We start from the raw sequence: 24,365 nt of genomic DNA on the forward strand, positions 1-24,365 counted from the left end.
TATAGCTGTAATACATTATTTGGGCTTTATTTTTAAGTGCACACTTCCAATATTCACTGGTATAAATAGTGTGGCAAAGCAGAAACTAGGACTTTTTTTCACTCTAAAAATAGGTCCGTGGGATTATAGAATTTTATTAAAATCTTTCAAGGATTCGATTATACAATATTATTCTGATTCTTACTAAAATCCTTTGGAAAGCTTATGGAGATTGAGGGGGAGGGGCTCATTGTGGAGTGTGAAGTGATTGACAGGGGGAGGGCCCCGGCTCACCATGCCCTGTGAAGGGCCGGGAGGGGTGTGAGTGGCTGTGTGGGTGGGAGGGCTGAGGTCTGTGGTGGGGGTTTCAGGGACTGTGGGAGCCGAGGAAGGGGACTTACTGTAGAGTGTGGAAGGGCGGTTGGCGGAGAGGACGTGCGGTGTTCGTAGAGAGGAAAGGTTGTGGGTCGCTGTGGGTGTGAATGAGTGTGCACGTGCAAGGACTGATGTTCACGTGGAGTGTGAGGTGGTCATGTGCAGGGAGAAGGGAGGTTTGGCACGGAATGGGAACTGGTTATGGGAGGGAGGACTGGAATGGCTGTGGCTGCGGAGGGGCCGGAGGGAGTGGGCTGGGGGTGATTGCGCAGTGTGGTGTGGTTGTTGGGCAGGAGGACGGGGAGTAGCGTGGTTGTTGGGCAGGAGGACCGGGGAGTAGCGTGGTTGTTGGGCAGGAGGACCGGGGAGTAGCGTGGTTGTTGGGCAGGAGGACCGGGGAGTAGCGTGGTTGTTGGGCAGGAGGACCGGGGAGTAGCGTGGTTGTTGTGCGGGAGGACCGGGGAGTAGCGTGGTTGTTGGGCGGGAGGACGGAGGAGTAGCGTGGTTGTTGGGCGGGAGGACCGGGGAGTAGCGTGGTTGTGGGGCGGGAGGACCGGGGAGTAGCGTGGTTGTTGGGCGGGAGGACGGAGGAGTAGCATGGTTGTTGGGCAGGAGGACCGGGGAGTAGCGTGGTTGTTGGGCAGGAGGACCGGGGAGTAGCGTGGTTGTTGGGCGGGAGGACGGGGAGTAGTATGGTTGTTGTGCGGAAGGACCAGAGAGTAGCATGGTTGTTGGGCGGGAGGACGGAGGAGTAGCGTGGTTGCTGGGCGGGAGGACGGAGGAGTAGCGTGGTTGTTGGGCGGGAGGACCGGGGAGGAGCGTGGTAGTTGGGCGGGAGGACCGGGGAAGAGCGTGGTTGTTGGGCAGAAGGAATGGGAATAGCGTGGGGTGTGCAGGGGCGTTGGAGTGGGAAGCTGGTGTTTTGTGGAGCGTGGCTCTGTTTCAGGAGTTTCTGTGGAGTGTAAGATGTTGGAGGGAAGAGACATACGGTTTATTGTGGATTGTGAAGGGGTGTGAGGACACATGGCCTTGTGACTCAGGAATGTGGCTCTGTGGACAGGGAGGACTGGGGGTGAGGGTGGAATGTGAGACAGCTGTAGGAGAGAGATGGCATCTGGGTGGAGTGTGAGAGTATGTGTGCGTAGGAAGGGGGTGTGACACCTAACACAGAACACGAACCAGTTGTGTGGTGGGAGGATGAAGTGCACTGGGCACAGGCAGGACTGACAGGAGGATGGGGTAGGGGGCTTATCCGTGGTTCTGTGACATGTGACATTGTTGTGGGGAGAGAGGACCAGGCTTCGTGGGAGAATGTAGTATGACCGTGGCGGAGGGAGGGTAGTGTTTACTGAGCATGGGTGGGGTGTGAACTGTTCGTGGGGAGAGAGGGCTGGGAATGACTGTGGGTGTGACGTCACCGTGGGAATGGAGGACTGGGCTTTATGGATTGCCAGGGGACAGGCGGGAGAGGCTGGCACTTGCTCTGCAGTGTGGAGACTGGGGGCAGGGAGGACCGGGTCTGCTGGGCGTGTGAAGTCGCTGCAGTGAGGGACGGTGGCACTTCTAGTTGAACGTGACTGGCTTTGTGGAGGGGGATGGGACCTGCCGTGAGCGTGAGGTGGGTTCAAGTGCGGTGTGAGCAAAGGGAGTGGCCCTTTCCCTGACCTGGGACAGGGTAGCCCAGGGGAGACAGTGCTTTGGCGGAGAAAGCCCAAGGCTTGCCGTTAGGGTCACATATATGGGGAGGGAGGACTGAGGACTTCCCTGGAGCATGAGTGCTCTCCTGATGGGCGGACTGGTTGAGCCGGGAGTGTCAGTGTCTCCTGATGAGGAGGGAGGGTTTGGGCTTCTGTGCAGTGCGGCTCGGCTGTGGCAGGGGCTTGTCCATTACCGTGGAGTGGGAAGTGGCTGTTGGGGAGAGAAGGGGGCCACAGTACCGCATGCAGTGGCTGTGTCAGCGCGAGCATCTGGCTTCCTCTGGAGAACACCGTTGCCTTCTGTGATGTTCTTGGCCTGCTGCTTTGCTCTCTCTCCCAACCCGTCCCCCACCTTGACTACACATGTTCCTCCTTGGGGGCCAACTGAGAATCAAGACAGCTCCTCACCACCCATCCATTCCTCTGTGCCTCTTCTTCAGCCAGTATTGTCAGAGCACCTAGCATGGGCCCGGTCCAGTCCTAGGAGCAGGGAAGCCAGTGTGAAGAAGACGCAGGTTCATCCCTCCTGGAGCTCTGAGTCTGAATGCAGACAGGCCTGAGCCCAGAGCCGGCAAGCCCTAGAGCAGGGGTCCCCAAACTACGGCCCGCGGGCCACATGCGACCCCCTGAGGCCATTTATCCGGCCCCCACCGCACTTCTGGAAGGGCACCTCTTTCATTGGTGGTCAGTGAGAGGAGCATAGTTCCCATTGAAATATTGGTCAGTTTGTTGATTTAAATTTACTTGTTCTTTATTTTAAATATTGTATTTGTTCCCGTTTTGTTTTTTTACTTTAAAATAAGATATGTGCAGTGTGCATAGGGATTTGTTCATAGTTTTTTTTATAGTCCGGCCCTCCAACGGTCTGAGGGACAGTGAACTGGCCCCCTGTGTAAAAAGTTTGGGGATCCCTGCCCTAGAGTCTCGAGTCAGATTGGACCCCACAGAGCCGAAAGCACGCCACCGCCCGTGCGCACTGCAGTTCTTCAGGGTGAAATGCAACTGGCGCTGGCGGCCGACACGCTCAGCTGGATGGTGAACGTGGGTCCGGCAGTAACTGTGGGTGTAAGGTTCCTGAACAGAGCGTGTATGGTGTCACAGACCCAGGAACCCTCACACTGGCGATCCCTGGGTCCTCTGTGGCAAGGGCACGAGATTGCCATATGGACTAATATGGTTAAGAACGTGGACTCTAGAGTTGGTTAGACCTGGGCTTCAATCTGAGTTCTACAATGTGCTTGACATCTGTCATTCAGCTCCACATTCCAGTGGTCACCTAGTGTAAGTCTCTCCTCCCCAAAGTAGAATTCACTTTCCTTGTTGCAGGAGACAGCACAGGCTCCGTTCATCAGATGGGCCCTGGAGGACATTCTGGGGACAGTGAGATAGAGTCACAGAGAAGGAAGTAGGGTGGAGGGAATCCATAATGCGGACACAGACTGCCACAGAACCCCGTTCTGGGGTCCTCAGCTTGGGCAACAGCTCCTGGTTCTCCACGTGCCAATGGTGATGGGTCAGCCTCTCTCTGGCTGGGTCCAGTGTGGCTGGGAGTCTTTCCTGGAAGTTTAGCTTAAAAGCCGTTACTTCAACCTCTTCATCCATTGTGGGAACTATCTCCATCTTTCAATGGGCCTTTTCTTCTTAAAATAGCTAGATTTAATCATGTTGTTAGCAGTAAAGAACCACAACTACCACAGCCGCTAATTTGCCTTGGAACTCTGGGCGAATCGACCTGCACGGGCCCCTTAGAGGCTAAGGCTTAGCCTATAAGGGTGAACAGCATGGACCCTGGAGGGAGACCACCGGGGTTTGAATCGCGGTTCTGACACAGGTGATGCGAGCTTGGATAAGTTATTTCACCTCCTTGTGTTTCTTTTTCCTCTTCCATGGACTGAGGATAATGCTGCCTACCTCTTGGGGTTGCTGTGAGATGTAAATAGGCGAATCCATACAGGCACTGAGAAAAGCACCTATGATGTATGAGGCGCTGACGGAAGATTAATTATAACTGTCGCCCTCCCTGAGCCTCAGTGTTCTCTCTTCTCGAATTGAAGTGACAAAACTTAACTCCTAAGGTTGTAGTGACAGTTAGGTTTTTGGATGATGCCTTTGATAATTCTTGACTTCCTTCCTCCCTCCCTCCCTCCCTCCTTTCCTCCCTCCCTACCTCCCTCCCTTCCTCCCTCCCTCCCTCCTTCCCTCCCTTCTTTCCTTCCTCCCTCCCTCCCTCCCTCCCTCCCTTCCTTCTCTCCTTCCTCCCTCCTTCCCTCCCTCTCTCCCTCCCTTCCTTTCTTCCTTCCTTCCAGAATGGAGGAAGGAGGACACCACTGTTGACCAGAGCCTGAGGACCACCGAAGGCAACCCTGAGCTACTCCTCAGTTCTGCACTCTTTCCTCTCCTTTGCACCATCTACAATTAAAACTACACCCCCCCCAAAAGAGTGCATTACCCAGAGAGAGACAGAGACTAGAAGATATAATTAAACAGCTATGTGAATGATAAAGTCTACTCTAAGGAATCAAGCAATTGACATTTATTTTTTTCCACTGGGCACAGAATTTTCAACAAGACTTTTGTTTTTATTGCCTGGCTTTTAAATATCTTTAATGTACCTTTTTTTGTTGTTCATAGTTGTTGTTTTTTTCCATTTTAGACCTTGAATAACATCTTGTCATTAGGTTGAAGCTATTCTTTATTCTCAATAAACATATCTCCCATGAAGAAATCTAAAACTGTTAGACAGGATTTTTTCCTCGGGCAATTATTAGAAGCACACTGAGGCACCTAAAATTTTGGAGAGAACAATAAAGAGATAATTGATCAGCAAAATACTTGACACTTGGTCCACTGACCTCTTTCTTTTTCTCATGCAACTTGTATCATCTATATCATCTCTATTTTATTGCAAGCCATGGAAAAGCCAACTCGGCTTGGTTTGGGGACCGGAGGCAGTTGGATTGAGTGGTGGGTGCATCTATAGCTTGACACAGCCCATTGTCTTTAGTGAAAGTTATATTCTAAAGCAAGATGTCACGATGGAAGCTAGTGGTCATAGCCCTATATTCTTCTAGGTTCATATCAGCAGAGAAGGTAAATCTCTTCCCCCAAGATTCCCACAAATGTATAGGGCAGGGGTCCCCAAACTACGGCCCGTGGGCCAAATGCAGCCCCCTGAGGCCATTTATCCGGCCCCCACCGCACTTCCGGAAGGGGCACCTCTTTCATTGGTGGTCAGTGAGAGGAGCATAGTTCCCATTGAAATACTGGTCAGTTTGTTGATTTAAATTTACTTGTTCTTTATTTTAAATATTGTATTTGTTCCATTTTGTTTTTTTACTTTAAAATAAGATATGTGCAGTGTGCATAGGGATTTGTTCATAGTTTTCTTTATAGTCCAGCCCTACAACAGTCTGAGGGACAGTGAACAGCCCCCCTGTGTAAAAACTTTGGGGACCCCTGGTATGGGGCCTGACTTCCAATGGACTGACTCAGGTCACATGGTCAATCTCTGGATCCAGGACATTGCTCCGCCTTGCAGCAAGTTGTGCTGAAGAAGGATCCCCACCCCACCCCCCCACACACAGAGGTGGGAGACCCCGTGGTGGTCCAGCAGTGCTAGAGAATATATGAATAAATTAGTTTTACTCTGAAGGTTGGTATTAGGAAAGCCATTACTCAGTTCCCTTTTACCTCAGTCGTGTTTATCTATGATAATGATGATATTCTCATCTCCAGCTGTATAACCTCAATGTCTTTTTTTTTCTTAATTGGTTATGAACTCAGGGCGAAAACAAGAGGGTTCTTGATGGATCCCGCCGCCCAACATCAGTCTGTTCTGTTCTGATAGTGTTCATTCAGTGAATGGATGAACGCACAGGACACCGGAAAGATTATCCAGCCCTGTTTGCCCGTACGGAAACCCAGAGTGTGGCTGTGACTATTCAAAGTCACCTCCTCGGACAGCTCAGCTCCAAGTCTCTGCTTCGTCTAGCACACACTGCTCATGCCCTACGCAGGTGGCATAGGAAGCAATACCTGTTACATGGCACATTCTTTCCATAATCTTAGAGACCTTTCCCACAAGGAGGAGGAAGACTTCTAAAGAAGAGGATTAAACTCCTCTGAGTGTATAACATACTCTTCTTTTCTCTGCCAGAAGGTAGGGGGAGCCGTTAAATTGTTCATGCTCCTGCCCCCCCCCCCCACCCTCCACCCCCTGCTCCCACCTCCCAAACCATTGAATACTTTTGGGTGAATCATTCTCCATCTGAACCGATAATCCTTGCGGCGAACTTTTCTTTCTAGACCGTAAAACTGCAGCGGCTTGTTAATCATACAACTATTTAACTCAGTCCCTCCCTAGTTCTACAACTGAGCTCCAGGCCTATAACTTATAATCTACCCACCCACGTGTATTGAAGTGAGATTATTGTTCCCACAGAAAAGAACCCTGCAGTTGCACAAGTCCCAGCTTTGTTCCAGAGAGTGATAAAAGGACAAGGAAAGGGCCCGGAGTTCTTTGATAGGCTTCTCAGAAAGGCAGAGGAAGGACGAAAGATTACCATCCCGGGTACACAGTGTGAAAGTGTTCCTGCAAACATGCACAGGGCACCCCACTCCCCCGGGCATGCTCCCGAACTCTTTGATCTGGAGGCCAGGGCGCACTGCTGAGAGTCAGAGGGGTGGTCCAGGCGAAGGCCCTTACTTCTGCCCCGGAGTAATCGCAGCCGGGGAGGAAGACCGTGCAGGAAAAGACCTTGTGCTGAGCGAGAACCCGGGCTGAGGAGTTTGGCACAGCAGGAAAAGGCTTTGGGATCATGGAGATGTGGACTGTGGTCTCAGACCTGCCGCTTGTTGGCTCTGCGACTCAAAGCCGCAACTATTAATGGAATGTGCGTGCCAAGAACCATATTAACCACTGGAGGTGTAACCGTCTGTAGAAACTCAGCAGACCCTCCGTCACCTGCTTGAAGCGAGACCTTCCCTTCTTTAAAATGAAGATGCTAATGAAGATGAGCCAGCTATGGGAGGGCCAGCTCCAGCTCCAGCTCCAGACGGAGTCCCAGCCAAAGAGAGCTTGGGGCCAGAAACCAGGGTTGGAGCTGCAATTCCTCGACCATCCTGGACACCATGGGAGCTCCTGGATTATAACCACACATCACAGGGGACCCTTGGGACCTCTGGGTGGGGAAACTGGAAGTAGGGGTCACAGGTGAACTTTTACTAGGAGGCGGCTGGAGAGGAATTGGAAGAAGACAGATGTGCTTTGACTTTCCATCATTCTTTCTTAGGCAAACTGGAACAGAGTAAAACTCTGAAGACGAAGTTCTAGAGAGAGAGGAGCAAGGCTGGTGTTCTCTGTCACTGCTCCTGGTCCCTCCCGCTGCCCAGCAAAGCCCACAGCCCTTGGGTACACTGCCCCATGCATGGACCTCTACATGGAACCTGGAAATCCATTACGGAGATGTCTGTCTCCTCCTAAACTGGAAACACCTCCAGTGCTAGGGGTGCACTGTATTTGTGCTGTTACTAAGTGCCTCACACGAGTACATTTTTTAAAAAAATTAGAATAATATGTAAATTGTTTTGTGCCCTCCTTTTTGCTCTTGAATTTTAGTGTTACACCCCTATCTTTTTTAATGGTTGCAAACATTTCATCAAATAGCTATCCCACAATTAACAGAAGTATTTTGCTACCGGTGGATATTTGTAACTTTTCCCGTTCCTGCTACTTTCTCACATAAATCACCCATAGGCTTTGTCTGCGTGATTGATTATAGTCTTCGAAGTGGTCACCACACTGTCTTGTGTATAATGAAGCAGTTAAGTGGTAAGGAACAAGAGCTCGGAAGAACCAAAAAAAAAATAATAAATCGCCACATTGACTCCCTGTGTGACCGTGGCTAGGATATTTAACTCCTCAGAGCCTCAGTTCCCTTCCCTGAAACTGAAGCAGATAATAGTAAACAACAAATAAGGTTGTTTCCATGAGTAAATGAATGACTATATGTAAACACACAGAACAGTGCCTGAATATAGTAAGTGTTCTGTTATTATTTACATTTGCGTAGCTGTGTCCTTCAAGACTGAGAGACCCTCTAGGGCAGTGATCAGTCCTGTATTCTAAACCTCCACAATTTGGTGGTGAGAAGGAGCTCTGTGTATATTTGCTAAATAAATAAGAAATGCAGGTGTGTAAATCAACCACCAACCTGGTTGTTGCCCAATATCCACAAAGTGGTTCATTAGCTTGAATTAAATCTCTATCCCCAAATATATGTTTATACTTACCAATCCTATGCACTTGGTTTGGAATAAATATACTCATGTATACTTTCTAGAAACAGGATTGATAAGAGATGGGAGAAATACACAGGTATCCAGGCACCCTAGAGAAAAAGCAGAGAAGAGAAGTCACAGGTGGCCAACCTGAAGACATATGTCAATGGCTCTCCAATTTTATCCAAGGTTGGCTCTGCACCTCGAAATTATATATCAGAGTCAGACTCCTATTCACTTAACTGTGGCTGATCATTCCCATTTCCATCAATAGGATAAAGTTGAAATAAAGAAGCAAACAAGACAGGAAGCTAATGATTATTGAGTGCCTACTATACAACAAAGGCTTTAAAATAATGATCTTATTTGAATCCCGCAGACATGCAGAGAAGTCTGTACTATCACCCCCTTCCTATAAAAGAGAAAGCTGAGGCACAATCACGTCTGCTTCTACGGCCAGGAAGCACAGAGCAAGGATTTAAACTCTAATCTCTTTACCTCCCGGTTCTAACCCTTCCTTGTTTAAGTAGAGCCCAAGTACTCAGTCCCAAAGAGTAAAGCATTGCAAGTTTAGCATTCTGTCTTCCTACACTGGGCAGGCAAGGAGAGAGTACATTAACGTTAAATCACATCCATAAAACTGCCAAGAAGCAAGCACAGTCATTAGCCTTTGTTTCTGCTTGGGTACCATGGTTGGAAATGGGAAGGAGTAAAGGTGTTGAAACAGGTGGGTACAAATAAGCCCGCCTTGTCTGTAAGTGGGAACTTGCAGCACCAGGAAGCAGATACTATGGAACGTTCCATAACTGGAGGGAGTTCACCACAGTGGAATATCAGAGACAGTGTTCCAAGTTTTACATACATTTTCTTTCAATCGCCAGCTTCCATCTTGGTGTAAAGAAAGAAAAAGAAGAAGAGAAACAAACTTTCATTCTTAGTTTTTATTTTTGACTATGGCAAATTTGGTCCCAGTCAAAAAAAGCTGAAATTATTCAATTGTCATCCCTATGAGGGCTTGGTAATATTCTGGAGAAAAATGGAAATATATTTGGTATATATGTACTGCTTAGGCATCTGAATCATTCACATGCCAGAATGAAATCTTAGATTCATTTTCAATGTTGCTTCCAAGGGTTTCATAACACAAATATTCTCTTATTATTACCTCATGTGTTACCTTCTCTTAATGGTGTTAAATAAAATAGAGACTAAATAGAAACCCAAGAAATTAGGATTAAGTCATTCATCTAAGTATAGAAAAATAAAATGGCTTGACCTGTGGTGGTGCAGTGGGTAAAGCATTGACCTGAAATACTGAGGTCGCCGGTTCAAAACCCTGGGCTTGCCTGGTCAAGGCACATATGGGAGTTGATGCTTCCAGCTCCTCCCCTCCCCCTTCTTTCTCTCTCTCTCTGTCCCCCTCTTCCCTTCTCTAAAATAAATAAATAAAATGTTTTTTAAAAAGAAAAAGCATTTTTTTCAAAAGAAAGAAAAATTTATTATTTTTTGTCTCTAGATTTGCCTCTTTTGGACATTTCATGAAAATGGAATTGTACAAGATGTGGTCTTTTGCACCTGCCTTCTTTCACTTAGCATGTGTTCATGTTCATCCATGTTGTGGCATGTATCAGTGGTTCATTGGTTTCTATCACTGAAGAGTGTTTCATCATACAACATACAGAACCAGGAAGCTGGGTGTGGGGATGGTCTACAGATAGGCAGGCGGGATCTTTGTGGAGAGATGGAATTATTCTAAAACTGGACTGTTGTGATGGTTGCACAACTGTGTACATTCCCTAAAAATCATTCAATTGTATGCTTAGAGAATGTTATGGTATGTAAAGTATTCTTCAATAAAGCTGTTTAAAAAAAAAAAAAAGAAGGAAAAATTAACTATCCAGGTGCCTAAAATCATAAACTTCAAAGAGACCTTATTGGATGTCACATCTAATGTTGCCATAATATTGCCACCATTCCCGGGATCCTCTCTAATATTCCTGAGCAACGGCCATCCAGGCTCTGCTTCAACACATCCAAAGAAAAGATGATCTTTTTCCTCTCAGCGGGATCCATATTGCAAAGAAAATATTCCACGTGAGCAAAGCAGATATCTGGCAGGCACTGAGCAAGCCTGGGAGTGCTGGAGTCTATCTGTGAGGTAGTGTCAATCCCAAGTGGTTACTGATCAGTGACATGGCTAAACTGACGGTTCACTGAGGTACTAAGGAATTTGTTTCTTCAGTTACAGTTATGGATGGTGGCTACGGCAAACGCTGAGGCAAGACTTCACCGTTGCTCAGGTTGCAAACTCTTTAGCCTCAGTTTTCACTTTTGTGCAGGGTCTGTATTTACAACCTAAAAGTAGTGGATATTTACTGAATGCCGGTCACATACGTAGCACTTCTAATTTTAGCCTTATCTGTCACTCTGATGAAGGGTTATTATTCCTACTTTATACAGAAGAAAACGGAGGGTTAATTGCCCCGGTGAGGGAAACAGACCAGAGAAGCCATTAGCGGCAAGTGCTACATTTAGGAATTATTTTAGGAATATTTAGAAACAGGAATTCCAGTTGGTGGCAGGATGAGTGGAGGAGAGGAAGCCCTTACAAAGGGAATGCACAGAGAAAAAGCAGGGAGCTTTGAAAGAAGACAGTGGCTTTCCAATACTTTTTCTTTTCAATTACAGTTGACATACAATATTATATTAGTCTCAGGTGTACAACATAGTGATTAGACATTAATATATCTCACAAAGTGATCAGCCCCATAAGTATAGTATCAATCTGACACCATATATAGCGATTATAATATTATTGACTGTATTTCCTATAATGCTGTATTTTACGTCCCCGTGGCTATATTTGTAAGTGGTAATTTGTACTTCTTAATCCCTTCCTCTTTTACACACATCCCTCTAACCCTCCTCCCATCTGGTATCCATCAATTTGCTCTCTGTATCTGAGTCTGTTTCTGTTTTGTTTATTTTGTGGTTTAGAATCCCCATATAAGTGAAACCATGTGGTATTTGTCTTTCTCTGTCTGACTTATTTCATTTAGCATAATACGCTCTAGGTCCATCTATGTTGCTGCAAATGGCAAAATTTCATTCCTTTCTTTTATGACTGAGTAATCATCTATATATAAAGTAGCTCCCCTGACTACCCAACCTGGCCCCTTCACTATACCCTTAGACAAAGCAGGTAGCTGGTGAATATTTATTGATTGCCTTCTCTGTGACTCAGATGTCTGACTTCACAGTGCTTTCCCCTGGAGATGGGTCCCCAAACTTTCAAGTGTGGGATTAGCTCTTAAGCCCTGCTTGATGTCATGGTGACAGGAATGGTACCAGCTAATCCCCCCACCCAGGCAGGGAGGGAGTTTATTTCAGGAACCAGGCTTGGATAGACAGAATGCCCAGGCCTTCAATGTCCCTTCTTATTAGGTAGAATGATTTCTTTTCCTTCAGTGATACCTGTAATAAAGTTTGACTTAAGGCAATAACTGGCTCCACTCACCAAATGGCAATTGGCTATGTTAACCCTCCAAAAATTATTTCTCTTTTAAAAAGAAAATTCTCATTTAAATAATTACACATTAGCCTCTGAGTTCATGCAAATTGTGGAATGCAGCCCTAGTTGGGTGGCTCAGCAGTAGAGCGTAAGCCTGGCGTGTGGAAATCCTGGGTTCGATTCCCAGTCAGGGCACACAGGAGAAGCGACCATCTGCTTCTCCACCTCTTCCCCTTCACCTTCTTTCTCTCTCTCTCTCTCTCTCTCTCTCTCTCTTCCTCCTGCAGCCATAGCTCAAGTGGTTTGAGCAAGTTGGCCCTGGGTTCACCTCAGATACTAAAATAGCTTGGTTGTGGAACAAAGGAGTAGCAGCCCTAGATGCGCAGAGCATCCCCTGATAGGGACTTGCCGGATGGACCCCAGTCAGAGAATTTGCAGGGGTCTCTCTGCCTCCCTTCCTCTAAAAATTAAAAAAAAAAATGTGGGATGTTCAACCAGGACTTATTCCAAGAACATATGAGATGTTATTTATTATATTCAATGCTTTTTGCTTTAAGCTATTAACCCTTCCTGAGCTTTAATGAGATCAGCTATGATTCTAGAACATTCTGAGATGATTGACACTGAGTCAAATGCAAGAAAGGTAGAATCAGAAAGACATAGCAAGGTCTTAGGAATGGTCATCACTAAAGCTTTCAAACTTGTCTTTAATCATGGAAACTCTTTTCTAGAAAGCACCTTAAATGCATCCTGAGGTAGGCATCTATTACTCCTAACTTGCCTCTTTCTTGAGAAAATATACCTAAATTTTCTTTGAGAAAATACCCTTACTCCACGTATCTTGTGCGGGATGGACCCCAACCCAGCTGCACTGCAGCTACCATCAACCTTCTAGCCTGAGGTCAAAGCTGGCACAGGAGGCAGATCTCTATGAAGGATGAAGAAATGAACCCCTAAGGTGAATATCATTAACCTGCTGGATCAAGCTATACCTGAAGCCAACTTTCTCTGACCTTCTTGGTTATCTATATATAACTACATTATCTTTTATGCTTCAATTAGTTTCAGTGGGATTTTCTGTTGCATACAACTGAAAACACTATAAAAGAGCCAGAAGCCGAACAATAGAAGGAAGATACAGCCGGACCCCCTGGAGAATTGAGGGTGGGAACTGAAAGCCCCACTCACAATGCATTCCCTCCATTTCCAAAAAGATCAATAGGTGGACTCTCCTGTCTAGTTCCATCCTTTTATTTGACAGACAGACAAACCATGGTTCAATAAAGAATGCTAAAAATATTGATATCACACTTGGAGTGATTAAAACTTAAATAGGTGGGATTTTAAAGCTAGTGTTATAAAATTAGATAGGATGAATAGTTACTATATTCTTAAACATTAGAAAATATTTTATATTAGCACATCACAATAATACAGCATACATAGTAACACTAAATAAGCCATCAATAATTGCACCATGATAAGTCAAGTAATATAAGCCTGTCTTACAATATCCATAAAAAACATTCACAGTTATTGCCCTACGGACAGTTGGCCATTCTTCAAAATTGCATGGTGGTATATGTAGACCTGTTTCCTACCCTGATCATGTTCCTTATAAACTGGCCAGAGAAATTTCTGGTCTGTTTTGGTAAAAATGTGTTTTTCCTTGGGAGCTGGCTCTATATTATGCAATGCATCTTGTCTCTTTACTTCAGCAAGTTGTACGCAGTGTCATGCTATGTTGTGTTACCTTGTAATGTCAACTTTCCCTCTGAAGGGCATTCCTGTTGCAGGATATATCCTTCCGGCAAAATAAAAGAAATTCAGACCAAAATTTGGTAGCACAATGTGAAAGGCACATGATAAACCATTGTGCTGTGATAGACAGGTGAACATCATGCTCTGTAAAGGCCAGAAGACTTGCCAAGTTCACGAGTCAAAGAGAAAAGAACTGGCTATGAATATGCAATGAATGAGTGAGTCACTGCTCTTAGTTTAAATAATGTTACCTACTTCGAGGGGCTTATTTCACAAACTACACTGCCTCATTTCTCTATCCAATGAGTGGGGGGGGGGGGGGAGTCTAGTGGTTAGATGAACAGATTCTAAACCAAAACTTGAAAGAACATCGTTTCCTCCTGTCTCATCAAAAGATGAATCATTACATGACCCCTTTCTGATGTTGAAGGAGTATTTTATAGAAATGTGTATGATTAAGAGCTTAGAACTCAACTCAGAATGACCGTTTTTATCCTTCTGTGTGATGGAATGGAAGCAGTGCTAGTAATAGCCACACCTTCTGGTGAAGTTACTTCTGGTGGCCTTTGCTATGTTATTGTTTGTTCCCTGCTCGCTCATCTAATATCTTTGAGTAAAGGAGAGTTTTAAAAAAACTTCATGTGATGTTGGTAGCCGAGTTGTTGAATTATTTGAGAAACACTCCAGAGGCTGAGGGTTGATATATAAAAATACAATGATTTATTCATGAAAATCCAAAGGAACGATCATTTTCCCATACACACAGAGAGTAGTTTTGCTGCTCAAACCTTCATCTTATTTGGGCTGTCTTGGGTCAGTGAAAGCTATCACTGACTAGTTACTAGAGTCAAGGGGTTATTAGAAATGCCAGTTTTAGTAAAATTTCAAATTATGCAGTATTGCTGAGACCAGCGAGAGGGCGAAAGAGACTGTAGCATCTCACGTTCCGCCACACTGCGCTGCAGGGGTAAACTGCCTGAATTCTTACCTGCTTCTACCACTTCCTGACTGTGTAAACTTAGGCAAACTACTCGTCTCTCCTCGGGTGACTTGCTCCTGTGGAAAATGGAGATATGTATAGTACTTATTTAATAGGGTTGTGGTTGTGAAGACTAGATAGGTTAATATATATTTCAGGCTCTTAATATAATTCCCGGCATAGGGTAAACACTCAGTATTAGCCTTATGAGCCTATGTGTCCAGTGAAACTGGTATAAGTTAGCAGTTTGAACCAGGAATGGCTTCCCCTTGAGAAAAACTAATGTAGAAAGACCATATCTCACCAGCCAGGTAAATGTGAGGCGGTCTGTCAGGCCAGCCTGGAGATTTACCGATGTGGTATACAGAATTCTGAGATGCTCCCAAGACTTCTGCCTCATCGTGTGCAGGGTTGTTGTTTTTGTTTTTTATAGCCTTATCCCCTTGAGTACAAGCAGAACGTTGTATATAATAGGGTACCACTCTTGTGATTAGGTTGCTAACCAGTTGACTTGGAACAAAGCAAAAGGAAGCTTATCCAGGTGGACCCGACCTAATCAGGTAAGCCCTTGAAAGCACCTGGTTCTCTCTGACGTTAGGTAGCGTTCAAGTGTGAGAAGCTTTTGAAAAGAGCTGGATAGCGCAGAACTGAAATGGAACCTGGACTGGTCCCTGGACCAGAGCCAGCAACAGAACCGAGGCCTTGGTCCTACCCCTTAAGGAACTAATTATGCCAACAACTAAGTGACCCCAAGGAGACCACAGCCCCAGCTGGTCCCTTGACATCCTTCGGTTTCACCCTGGCTGCGCACTGAGCAGAGAATCCAGTCTCGCTCTGTCTGCTCTCCTCGCCTACAGGACTGTGACATAATAAACTGATGTCATTCTGGGCCACTACATTTGCGGTAATTTGATGCCCGGCAATAGAAGGGTGATGGACTGTTAATAACCGAAAGTTGTGCCTCATCTACTTGGCTTCTCAGAGACTTGGAAGCTAGACAGTAAAAGCATATAGTCAGCATGCTGCCCCTGTGATAGAAGCATAATTCAGGGAATCACGGGCATCAGAGGGTGGATCTGTTTATTCTTGTGGTCCTGCCTTCTGCCAGCAGGCTGCTGTCAACCCCAAAATGCCTCCGGTACCCTCAGGTTGGCCCCCAGAAAGAGCCTCCTCTGGAACTTCATCATTTTTTAAACTACTCAATAAGAAATACAAAGAAACTGTCCTTGCCTGACCTGTGGTGGCGCAGTGGATAATGCGTCGACCTGGAAATGCTGAGGTCGCAGGTTCGAAACCCTGGGCTTGCCTGGTCAAGGCACATATAGGAGTTGATGCTTCCAGCTCCTCCTCCCTTCTCTCTCTCTCTGTCTCCCTCTCTCTCTCCTCTCTAAAAATGAATAAAGAAAAAAAAAGATTAAATTAAAAAAATGCAAAGAAACTGTCCTTAACCACTCACCGGGACTTGGCCACCTCCAGAGATGCCCCTGACATCACCGTCTGCCTGCTTCCCAGCACTGATCTAGGGCTATCTCGTCTGCTCACTCACCGGCCTGCTGTCATCCTCTCTGATTCCACAGTAACAACATGAAGACCAGGCCTTTCTCTGGCCTGCTCGCTCTTACCTCTCCAAAGCCTGTGCAAGCGACTGGTACCTCAGGAACATTTGCCACATGAAAGTATTACAGAGAAATGCACCCGGGGCCACCAGACCAAACACATGACACTGTTATATAGTCATCTGCCAGCCGTTCATATGCAACTTCATTAAAAGGTTCCCATAGCACTTTGTCCATAGTCTTGTTCTAACGTTTTTGCCACAATAAGGTCTTGAAGGACAGAGACCCTATCTCCTCATCTTTGTACCCTAGTACTAAACACTGTGGCCGAAGTGTGGTAGATGTTCAATACACGTATGTGGAATGTAATGGAATCTAAAATTAATAATCGAGCTCTAAAAATCAAGTTATCCTCCATATGACATACAGATAGATATAGACCTATAAATACATGGATATGGATCAGACTAAGTGTCATTCTTTTCCATTTTATGAGATATAGCAATTTTTCACTTTTTTCCCCAACTCCTAAGGCTTTTACAAGAGTGTCCTTTCAGCCCTGGCCGGTTGGCTCCGTGGTAGAGTGTCGGCCTAGCGTGCAGAAGTCCCAGGTTTGATTCCCGGTCAGGGCACACAGAAGAAGCACCCAACTGCTTCTCCACCCTTCCTCCTCTCCTTCCTCTCTGTCTCTCTCTTCCCCTCCCGCAGCCAAGGCTCCATTGTAGCAAAGATGGCCCGGGCGCTGGGGATAGCTCCTTGGCCTCTGCCCCAGGCGCTAGAGTGGCTCTGGTCGTGGCAGAGCGACTCCCCGGAGGGGCAGAGCATCGCCCCCTGGTGGGCAGAGCGTTGCCCCCTGGTGGGCGTGTCGGGTGGATCCTGGTCGGGCGCATGTGGGAGTCTGACTGTTTCTCCCTGTTTCTAGCTTCGGAAAAATACAAAAAAAAAAAAAAAGAGTGTCCTTTCAATACTCACTTCCTTTCCCCAGCCTCCCCCATTAACTAATCCCTAAGACCTGACTGAACAATCCTTCCGTTGGAAGCTCAGCCAGCGTAAGATTTCAGACCGGCTCTAGCGAGTGGACGAAACATATGAAAAGCTCCCTCCTGTTAAGCTAGAGTCAACGTGCATGGCATTACAACAGGTGCTCTCCCGTGCCCAGAGCCGATTCTGACCATAGCGTGCCTCCTGCAGCCATCTGCCCTGCTTGCTGCTGCCCCGTCCATCTCTGCACCGGCCCGGGCTGTCCTCTCCTAGCCCCCCGGTCCTGCACCTCTCCTTCTGGCAAGTGCCCTGTCCCTCTCCGTGCAGACGAACCTGCAGATAATATTCAGCACCCACCAGGCTTGAGTCTCTCTGCTGTTCACCCACCGTCCTGGAAGACTCTCCAGGCCTCTCATTGTCTGGGACGACTGCAGGAAACTGCAGCCCTGCAGATGGAGTGTTAGAGTCTCCTCCTCGGGGCTCCCAAAGCCCGCGTTTACCTCTCGTGTAACATGAGTCACACTGTGCTGTCTAATTACTAGTGCCTGCGTCCGTGCGCATAGCTGAGTTCCTTTGTCATTTGATACAAGGAGGATATTTGGTGCCATCACGCCCAGTCTTGGAAGAAAGGAAGGAGCAACAAAGATTAGAGGAGGTCGGTGAACAATAAAAGGTAGCAAGATTAGCCGCTGAACTTCGCTGGAGCGTTCAGATCGTCAGGATAGGGTTCTAAATTTATATGTTCTTAGTGTGAATGTCCTTTTGTTCATGGAAGTGCGTAAATGCTAATTCCTAGAACCACTTTGACTTAAGTCAAAACAGAAAGAAGGCGGTGAGTGACCATAAAAGAGTAAGTCTCTTCCTTAAGGAAGGACTTTGAACTTCCATAGATCATGAGATTGAGAGTAGAGCCAAGCTTGCTCAACTGTCTAAGGGACGAGGCTGTGGAGAACATCCCATGAAAGGGATGCCTAGCCAGTTACCGACACAAACAACAAGGGCTTCAATTGGAGGGGTGTTCTGTACACTTTCTCCTCCCGTTTTAAATGTATTGACTTTCCCGTTTGTTTAGATAGAGATGTGGGAGGCAGCTGATGTCTGAACTAACAGGCAAACAGTGGGGCCGGCAGATGGTGATAGCAATCAAGAGGTCCATTCCACCTTCAGGGCCCAGAATTCACCCCCTTTGCTCCCAGTCACCTCCCTGCCCTCTCGACCAGTACTACTTGCTGGGGAAGTCTTCTCACAAAAGAGTAGGTGGATTCACAGGTCCTTCATCTGGGTAATGAGTTAGACCTGTACCTGAAGCCAAGCCCAAGGCCCTTCTAGCTGCTACAGACCGGAAGTGGACAGGCAGCACAGTACAGTGAGGATGTGCACGCCCATATGCATTGCCAGGGAGGCTGACCATCTTTGTAATAATTCACACATTCATAACTATTTCCCTTCTCTTTTTTTCCCCCCTGTCTTTTTGTGAATTGTAACCATTTCTTGGTTCACTTGACTCCTTTATGAGGGGATGCAAAAAAAAAGCCTCAAGCCTACTTATAGGCAATCAGCTACCTCCTCAAGCAATTAACTTTATGCACAGTTTTCAAGGAAATGCTCATTGCCTTTTCTGTGGGAAAAGAGCTGAAGGATGACAGAGGGAGAGGCCCCTGAGCACCCTCCTGAGCTCAAGGAAAGGGTTATGAATTGCATTCTGGAGACAAAGAGAACTTTGACAGCAGAGAGTCAGACAGTTTTCACAAGGCAGGAAATATGGCCATTATCAACCCAGAGCAGAGTGTGCAAACACATCTGTATGTTTATATACCTTCTCCTGGCTTGAGGGCATTGTTTGAATGGGAGGGGAAGAAAGTGCAAGAAGGAAGTTCTCTTCCTTTTCAAAAGACACGCGCAGACCTTCACCTGCAGGTCTTTCACCTTCTGTCTCAAGGAACCAGTGACTCCTCCCCTGTGTTGGGTGTCAGAGTTCAAAATTCAGCATTGCCACCATCAACATCATTCATTCAACAGCCATCTCTTCAGCACTGAGTACAGGACAGTCGTCACTACAGTGGGTGCCAGGGTTACAACAGTGAAGAAAAAGTTAATGGGCCTAACCAAGTGGTGGCGCAGTGGATAGAGCATAGAACTGGGACGTAAAGGACCCAGGTTCAAAACCCCAAGGTCGCCAGCTTGAGTGCAGGCTCATCTGGTTTGAGCATGGCTCACCAGCTTGAGCCCAAGGTTGCTGGCTTGAGCAAGGGGTCACTCACTCTGCTATAGCCCCCTGGTCAAGGCACATATGAGAAAGCAATCAATGAACAACTAAGGTGCTGCAACAAAGAATTGATGCTTTTCATCTTTCTCCCTTCCTGCCTGTCTGTCCCTATCTGTCCCTTTCTCTGTCTCTCTCTGTCCCTGTCACACACACAGACACCCACAAAGTCAATAGCCTTCACTTTGTGCCTAAGGTTTCTGGTCCAGTTATTATTGCTATTCAACTTGTCATCATCATCATTGCCACCATTACTACCATCTCTCTTCCCTTAGGACAATGATGAAAACTAGTGTGCTTATAAAAGACCTAGGGATTATATACATACATATATATATATAGTGTTAAAAAAAAACATAAGACAGTGAAAAAGAATCACCTGGGGATTTCACTAAAATGCAGACTTCCCCGTGCATTTGCCATGCTGTGAATTTGCCCTTCTTGAGATGGGTCCCAGAACTCATCATTTCCAGAAAAATCCATAATATTCTGATGTGCAGTTCCTGGATCCTAGTTTAAAAATCTAGTCTTATGTTATAGCAATGTATACATTTTTGTCACATTTATTATGTTTTGAATGTCACAGTAGCCCAGCCTAGTAGACACAATAGAGATTATTCCCAGTTTACCGATGAGGATAATGAATACATAATATTGTCTATTTAACCCAGTGAAATAACTGGCATCTAATTTGTTAAACAAGCTCTGTGTTGGAAGCTGTAGAGAAGAATGAGACACTCAATGAGTTTGCATTAGGACAGAGAAGACAGGCACACAGATAGGCCAGGTGCTTTAAATGCTAGATTACCTGTAATTTATTCTAGTACATATCAGTATACGCTTACATATAAATGTATTATTATGTTAACTTTCTTCTGTACTCCGAGGCTGATAAATTCCTTCATTCGCTAATTTGCTCATTCATTGACCTAATATTTATTGAGCACTCATTAGGTGCCTTACATTGCTCTAGGTATTGGGGATACCATAGTAAATAAAATACACAAAAACATCTGCCTCCATGAAATTGGCATTCTAGTAAAGGAAACAGAGATTAGGAAAGCACCGCATGGTGTAACTCATCCATATTTTAAGGGACGCATCCAGGAACAGGCTGTATGATTGATTGGGGCCTAATTGAAAATAACTATACAAGTGGCAGAATTCCGCCTGAGACTTGCTTTCATCGAAACACGCCTCTCAGGAGTAAGGCCGTCAGGGCGCAGAGTCCTGGCCACCCACCCACCCGTATTGTCCTATGCCATTCTTCACCAACGTAACCTGACAGTTGTGAACAGCCAAGTTGACATATCAATTTGTAGCAGGTTGTCTCACTTAATCTTTTGCAGTAATTCTGTGGTGTAGATAATATTATCTTCATTGTACAGGCTAGTCATTTGAGACTTAAAGAAGTCAAATAATTTCCTGATGTTCAGTAATTTCCTATTGAGGAACAGAGCCAGGATTTAAACTGGTTTGTTTCCAAAGCCTATACTCTTTGGCTTCTCCATCCTGGTCTAAAGAGATCCTGGCATCACGAATTCTATATATGGCCCCCTCTCAACACTTCGTAAAGGCCTTTGGTTTCAGTTGGTCATTCTCTTTCACATGGCCACCACTCATCTTATCTTTTGCCTCCTATCCCCACTTGTTTCCTTGGTGATACAATGAAAAATTACCTTTCTAAAGAATTTTTCAGGATCGATCTTAATTGGTGATAATCATGATCACTTCTTAGTCTGTATTAAATCTTTTCTCCCCCAAGTAATTAGCTAAACCCTTCCTTGAGATTAAGGAGTGTTTCCTACTCTTCTCTAACACCCCACAGCATGTAGCATGACACCGTTCATACAGAAGGCATGCAACCTTCTAATTATGTGTAAATTCTAACTGCACCACTTAGGACACAGTGCCTAGCATGTAGAAGGTGCTTCATAAATATTTGCATTTGTAGGTAGATTCCGGCTACAGCAATGGATGTCTCTTTCAACTTTGATGATCAGTAACAGAAAATCAGTGAGACTTCAGTTTTCAGTTTAAGACACTGTAGATTCTAAGTAGTTTTTATTTACTTATTTGTTTTAATATAACATAAGGCTTAGAGGTCTCAGAACAAGAGGTTCATTTTCAATATATAATGTGTGTATCTACGAACCTGAGTCAGCAATGAGGTTATCTGAGACCAAACTGGAGAAATATTTGTAGAGGGAGGTCCTGCATAGAGTGCACAGGACGGACTTGGAAGACAGAATGTGGGAAAGGGAAAGTGGACACAGAGCCTAGTCTTTACAGATCAGGTTATTGCCTTTATATTATAAACAAGTGAGAGAAAGAAGTGGTGGCGAGCCATGTATTACCTAAGGGGGGGTGGGAAGTGTAAGCAACTTTCTACTTACTTTGGAAACACAAAACACATTTTACATCCTGTCACTCTCAACAATTAATACATTCAATTAATGCTCCTTGATAGCAATTGAAAAAGACATTACTGATTACATATAAAGTTGATAGAATCATAGCATTTAATATATACATATATGTGTATATAGATATATGGACCTTGTTTTCCAAATCCAGTTCAACAGGGAATTTCATAATTTATAAAAATTTTAAATTAATGTTTTACAGTGCAATACCAATTCATCATAATTAGGCAGATGTAGTTGAAAAGAATAAAATTATCTGAAATCTGGACCATTGCCGATATGGGAAATAGGTTGATTCTGAGACCAAGTGTGTACAATAGAATCACACCCCAAAAAAAGCAGTTGTCTGAGATTTACGTAGGCTATGAGTTAAAAAAAATTATACCAGTAAAAACTTAAGGAAAAAAGTGTGTTTTGTTTCTGTGAAACACACTCAAGTATGTACACAGGTGTGCATGCATGAATGTCGAACTCCTAGGAACAGTAGTTTTCTGATGAAGGCATTTCTGGCTGAGTCTGTTTGTCCTTCTGAGATTTAGTTTTCTTCTCTAAACCTGAAGATAATCCTAACTGCTCCTATCTCAAAGAGATGTCAGAATTAAATGAGATGGTAAATATAACAATGCCTCGCTTACAGGGGACTGTAATAGAGATTATTTATCTCCTGACTCTTGTCTCGCCTCTCTTCCTCCACATAATGAATCTAGCCTTCTGCTATCACCTTTGGAGGAGCCATAATAAGTAGATAAATCATACCTGATCTCAAGGACAATTTTGTTGAGAAAACAAAATTGTTGATAAACAGATTAAAGAACTTCAGAAGAGATGATACAGCCAAACATTTACTATGTGCTTCATGCTTTATGTGTAGACGGTAGAGGGTGGGAGTTTTTAAATGTGCTGGTGGAGTTTCCTAGGGTTTATCTTACTGGACCGTGGCCAGCAAGTATTAGAGACAGATCTCCAATAAGCCGGAAAAGTCAGAATCCAGGTCATTGTTACATTAGAGCAGCGGTTCTCAAACTTTTTGAAGTCGGGGCACATTTAAAATCCTACAAATAATTGTAGGCGCACTATATAGAAATTTCTGAGAAATATGTTATAATAATTAAGTCAAATATTAAAGAAAAGATATATAAAGTCCAAGCGTGCTTTTATGGTAATTAAACAAAATAAATATGACAAAATTAAATTTACTCTGACATTAAAAAACATTTTTATGTTACATTTTTTGAGTTATGCTTGTTAGAATTTGTAAAAAAAAGAGGGGTTAAAACATCTAAAAAATGACAAAAAAGTTATCTTTTTATATATATAGATACATTCTTAGTAAGATTTAGTAAACTTGACAGGTCCTGGCACGAATGTGTTAAGTTTTTTCATTTTTGTGTTTATGAGAAACATGAGCCTGATGTGTCCTAGCGATTTCTTCAATGTTTGGGCATATATTTGAAAGGCAAATTCTCATTTCCTCATCAATACATTGAAGAATTCCTCTCTTTTTACTCTTGCGTTCAGTGCAGAAAACCCCCACCTTACATATCATCTTAACTTTACACCAGCAAAAGATAGAAGAAACTTGTCTCCAGTCTTTCCGGGGAACATGAGGGGTAGTGTAAACAATCCAGCACCACAGCTTAATAGCCTTTTGCAACCTAATCAGGCAAGTGAGGTGGGGGTTGGGCAGACTGTCAGTTTACAGCCAATTCCCCACCCCTCTGCCCCCCCAAAATCTAAACTCCAAAAACTCTGTTGGGTTTTGGGTCCCCAACAGGCACATATTTCTCTGGAATACCGTAGGGAGCACCTGGAAATCTTCTAGGGCACACCAGTGCGCCCTGGCGCACACTTTGAGAACCACTGCATTAGAGAGATACTCTGAATGCAGGAGGTTCCCAAGGGACAATGATGGGTAGCAAGGAGCAGGAGGAAGGACCAGGCACACGCTAGAGCCAGGTGTAACAGTCAGGTGAGAGAAACAGAAAAGGATGGTGGCAAGAAAAGAATCTTCCTTTTGAGCCCGAGCCCTGGATGCACCCAAGTGCTGAGTTCCTGGAGGCCACTCCCTGGAGCTATTCCGCAGTCAGGTGCCGGGCACAGGGCAGGGCAGGGCAGGAGCACCATCCTTACCTCATCTTGAGAACATGGACAGTGACATCCTCGCCTAGGAGAGCAAACACTACACCAGCAGCCAGGAGACTCAGAATCAAGTCTCCCTCCCTCTTACCAGTACTCTAATCTACACTATGGGGCAAATAAGTTTCTTCAGTGTCCTCCTTTGTAAAGCGGCTATAATATTTGCTCTATTTCATAGATTATGTGAGATCCAAAAGAAATATAGATATAGATCAGCCTCAGTTACTGGTCAAGGGCACAGATAGCCTGGACTCAAATCCCAGTCCACCATAATTGGTAGCCCGTGATCTTAAGGTATAGCTGGTCTGTGGAGTCTTCGCCCAGAAAATGGGATAATGAGACGCCTTTCTCCCGGAGCAACTGTGAAGAGTGTTATCAGCGATACACGTGAAATGCTTGCCACAAAGCCAGACACACAGGAT

At 45.1% G+C, this 24,365-nt stretch overlaps 1 long non-coding RNA gene across 1 annotated transcript; it reads right to left on the reverse strand.

Annotated features, from left to right (window-relative positions):
* Nucleotides 1–4,684: 4,684 nt before the first annotated feature.
* LOC136398084 (uncharacterized) lies at nt 4,685–17,595 on the reverse strand. Its single transcript, XR_010749984.1, has 4 exons — nt 17,506–17,595; nt 8,343–8,440; nt 7,276–7,379; nt 4,685–4,835 (listed from the first exon to the last, which is right to left on the reverse strand). It is a non-coding gene; the product is annotated as an uncharacterized lncRNA (long non-coding RNA).
* Nucleotides 17,596–24,365: the final 6,770 nt, after the last annotated feature.

The sequence above is a fragment of the Saccopteryx leptura genome, chromosome 3 (assembly GCF_036850995.1).
Source record: "Saccopteryx leptura isolate mSacLep1 chromosome 3, mSacLep1_pri_phased_curated, whole genome shotgun sequence".
Classification (NCBI taxonomy): Eukaryota; Metazoa; Chordata; class Mammalia; order Chiroptera; family Emballonuridae; genus Saccopteryx; species Saccopteryx leptura.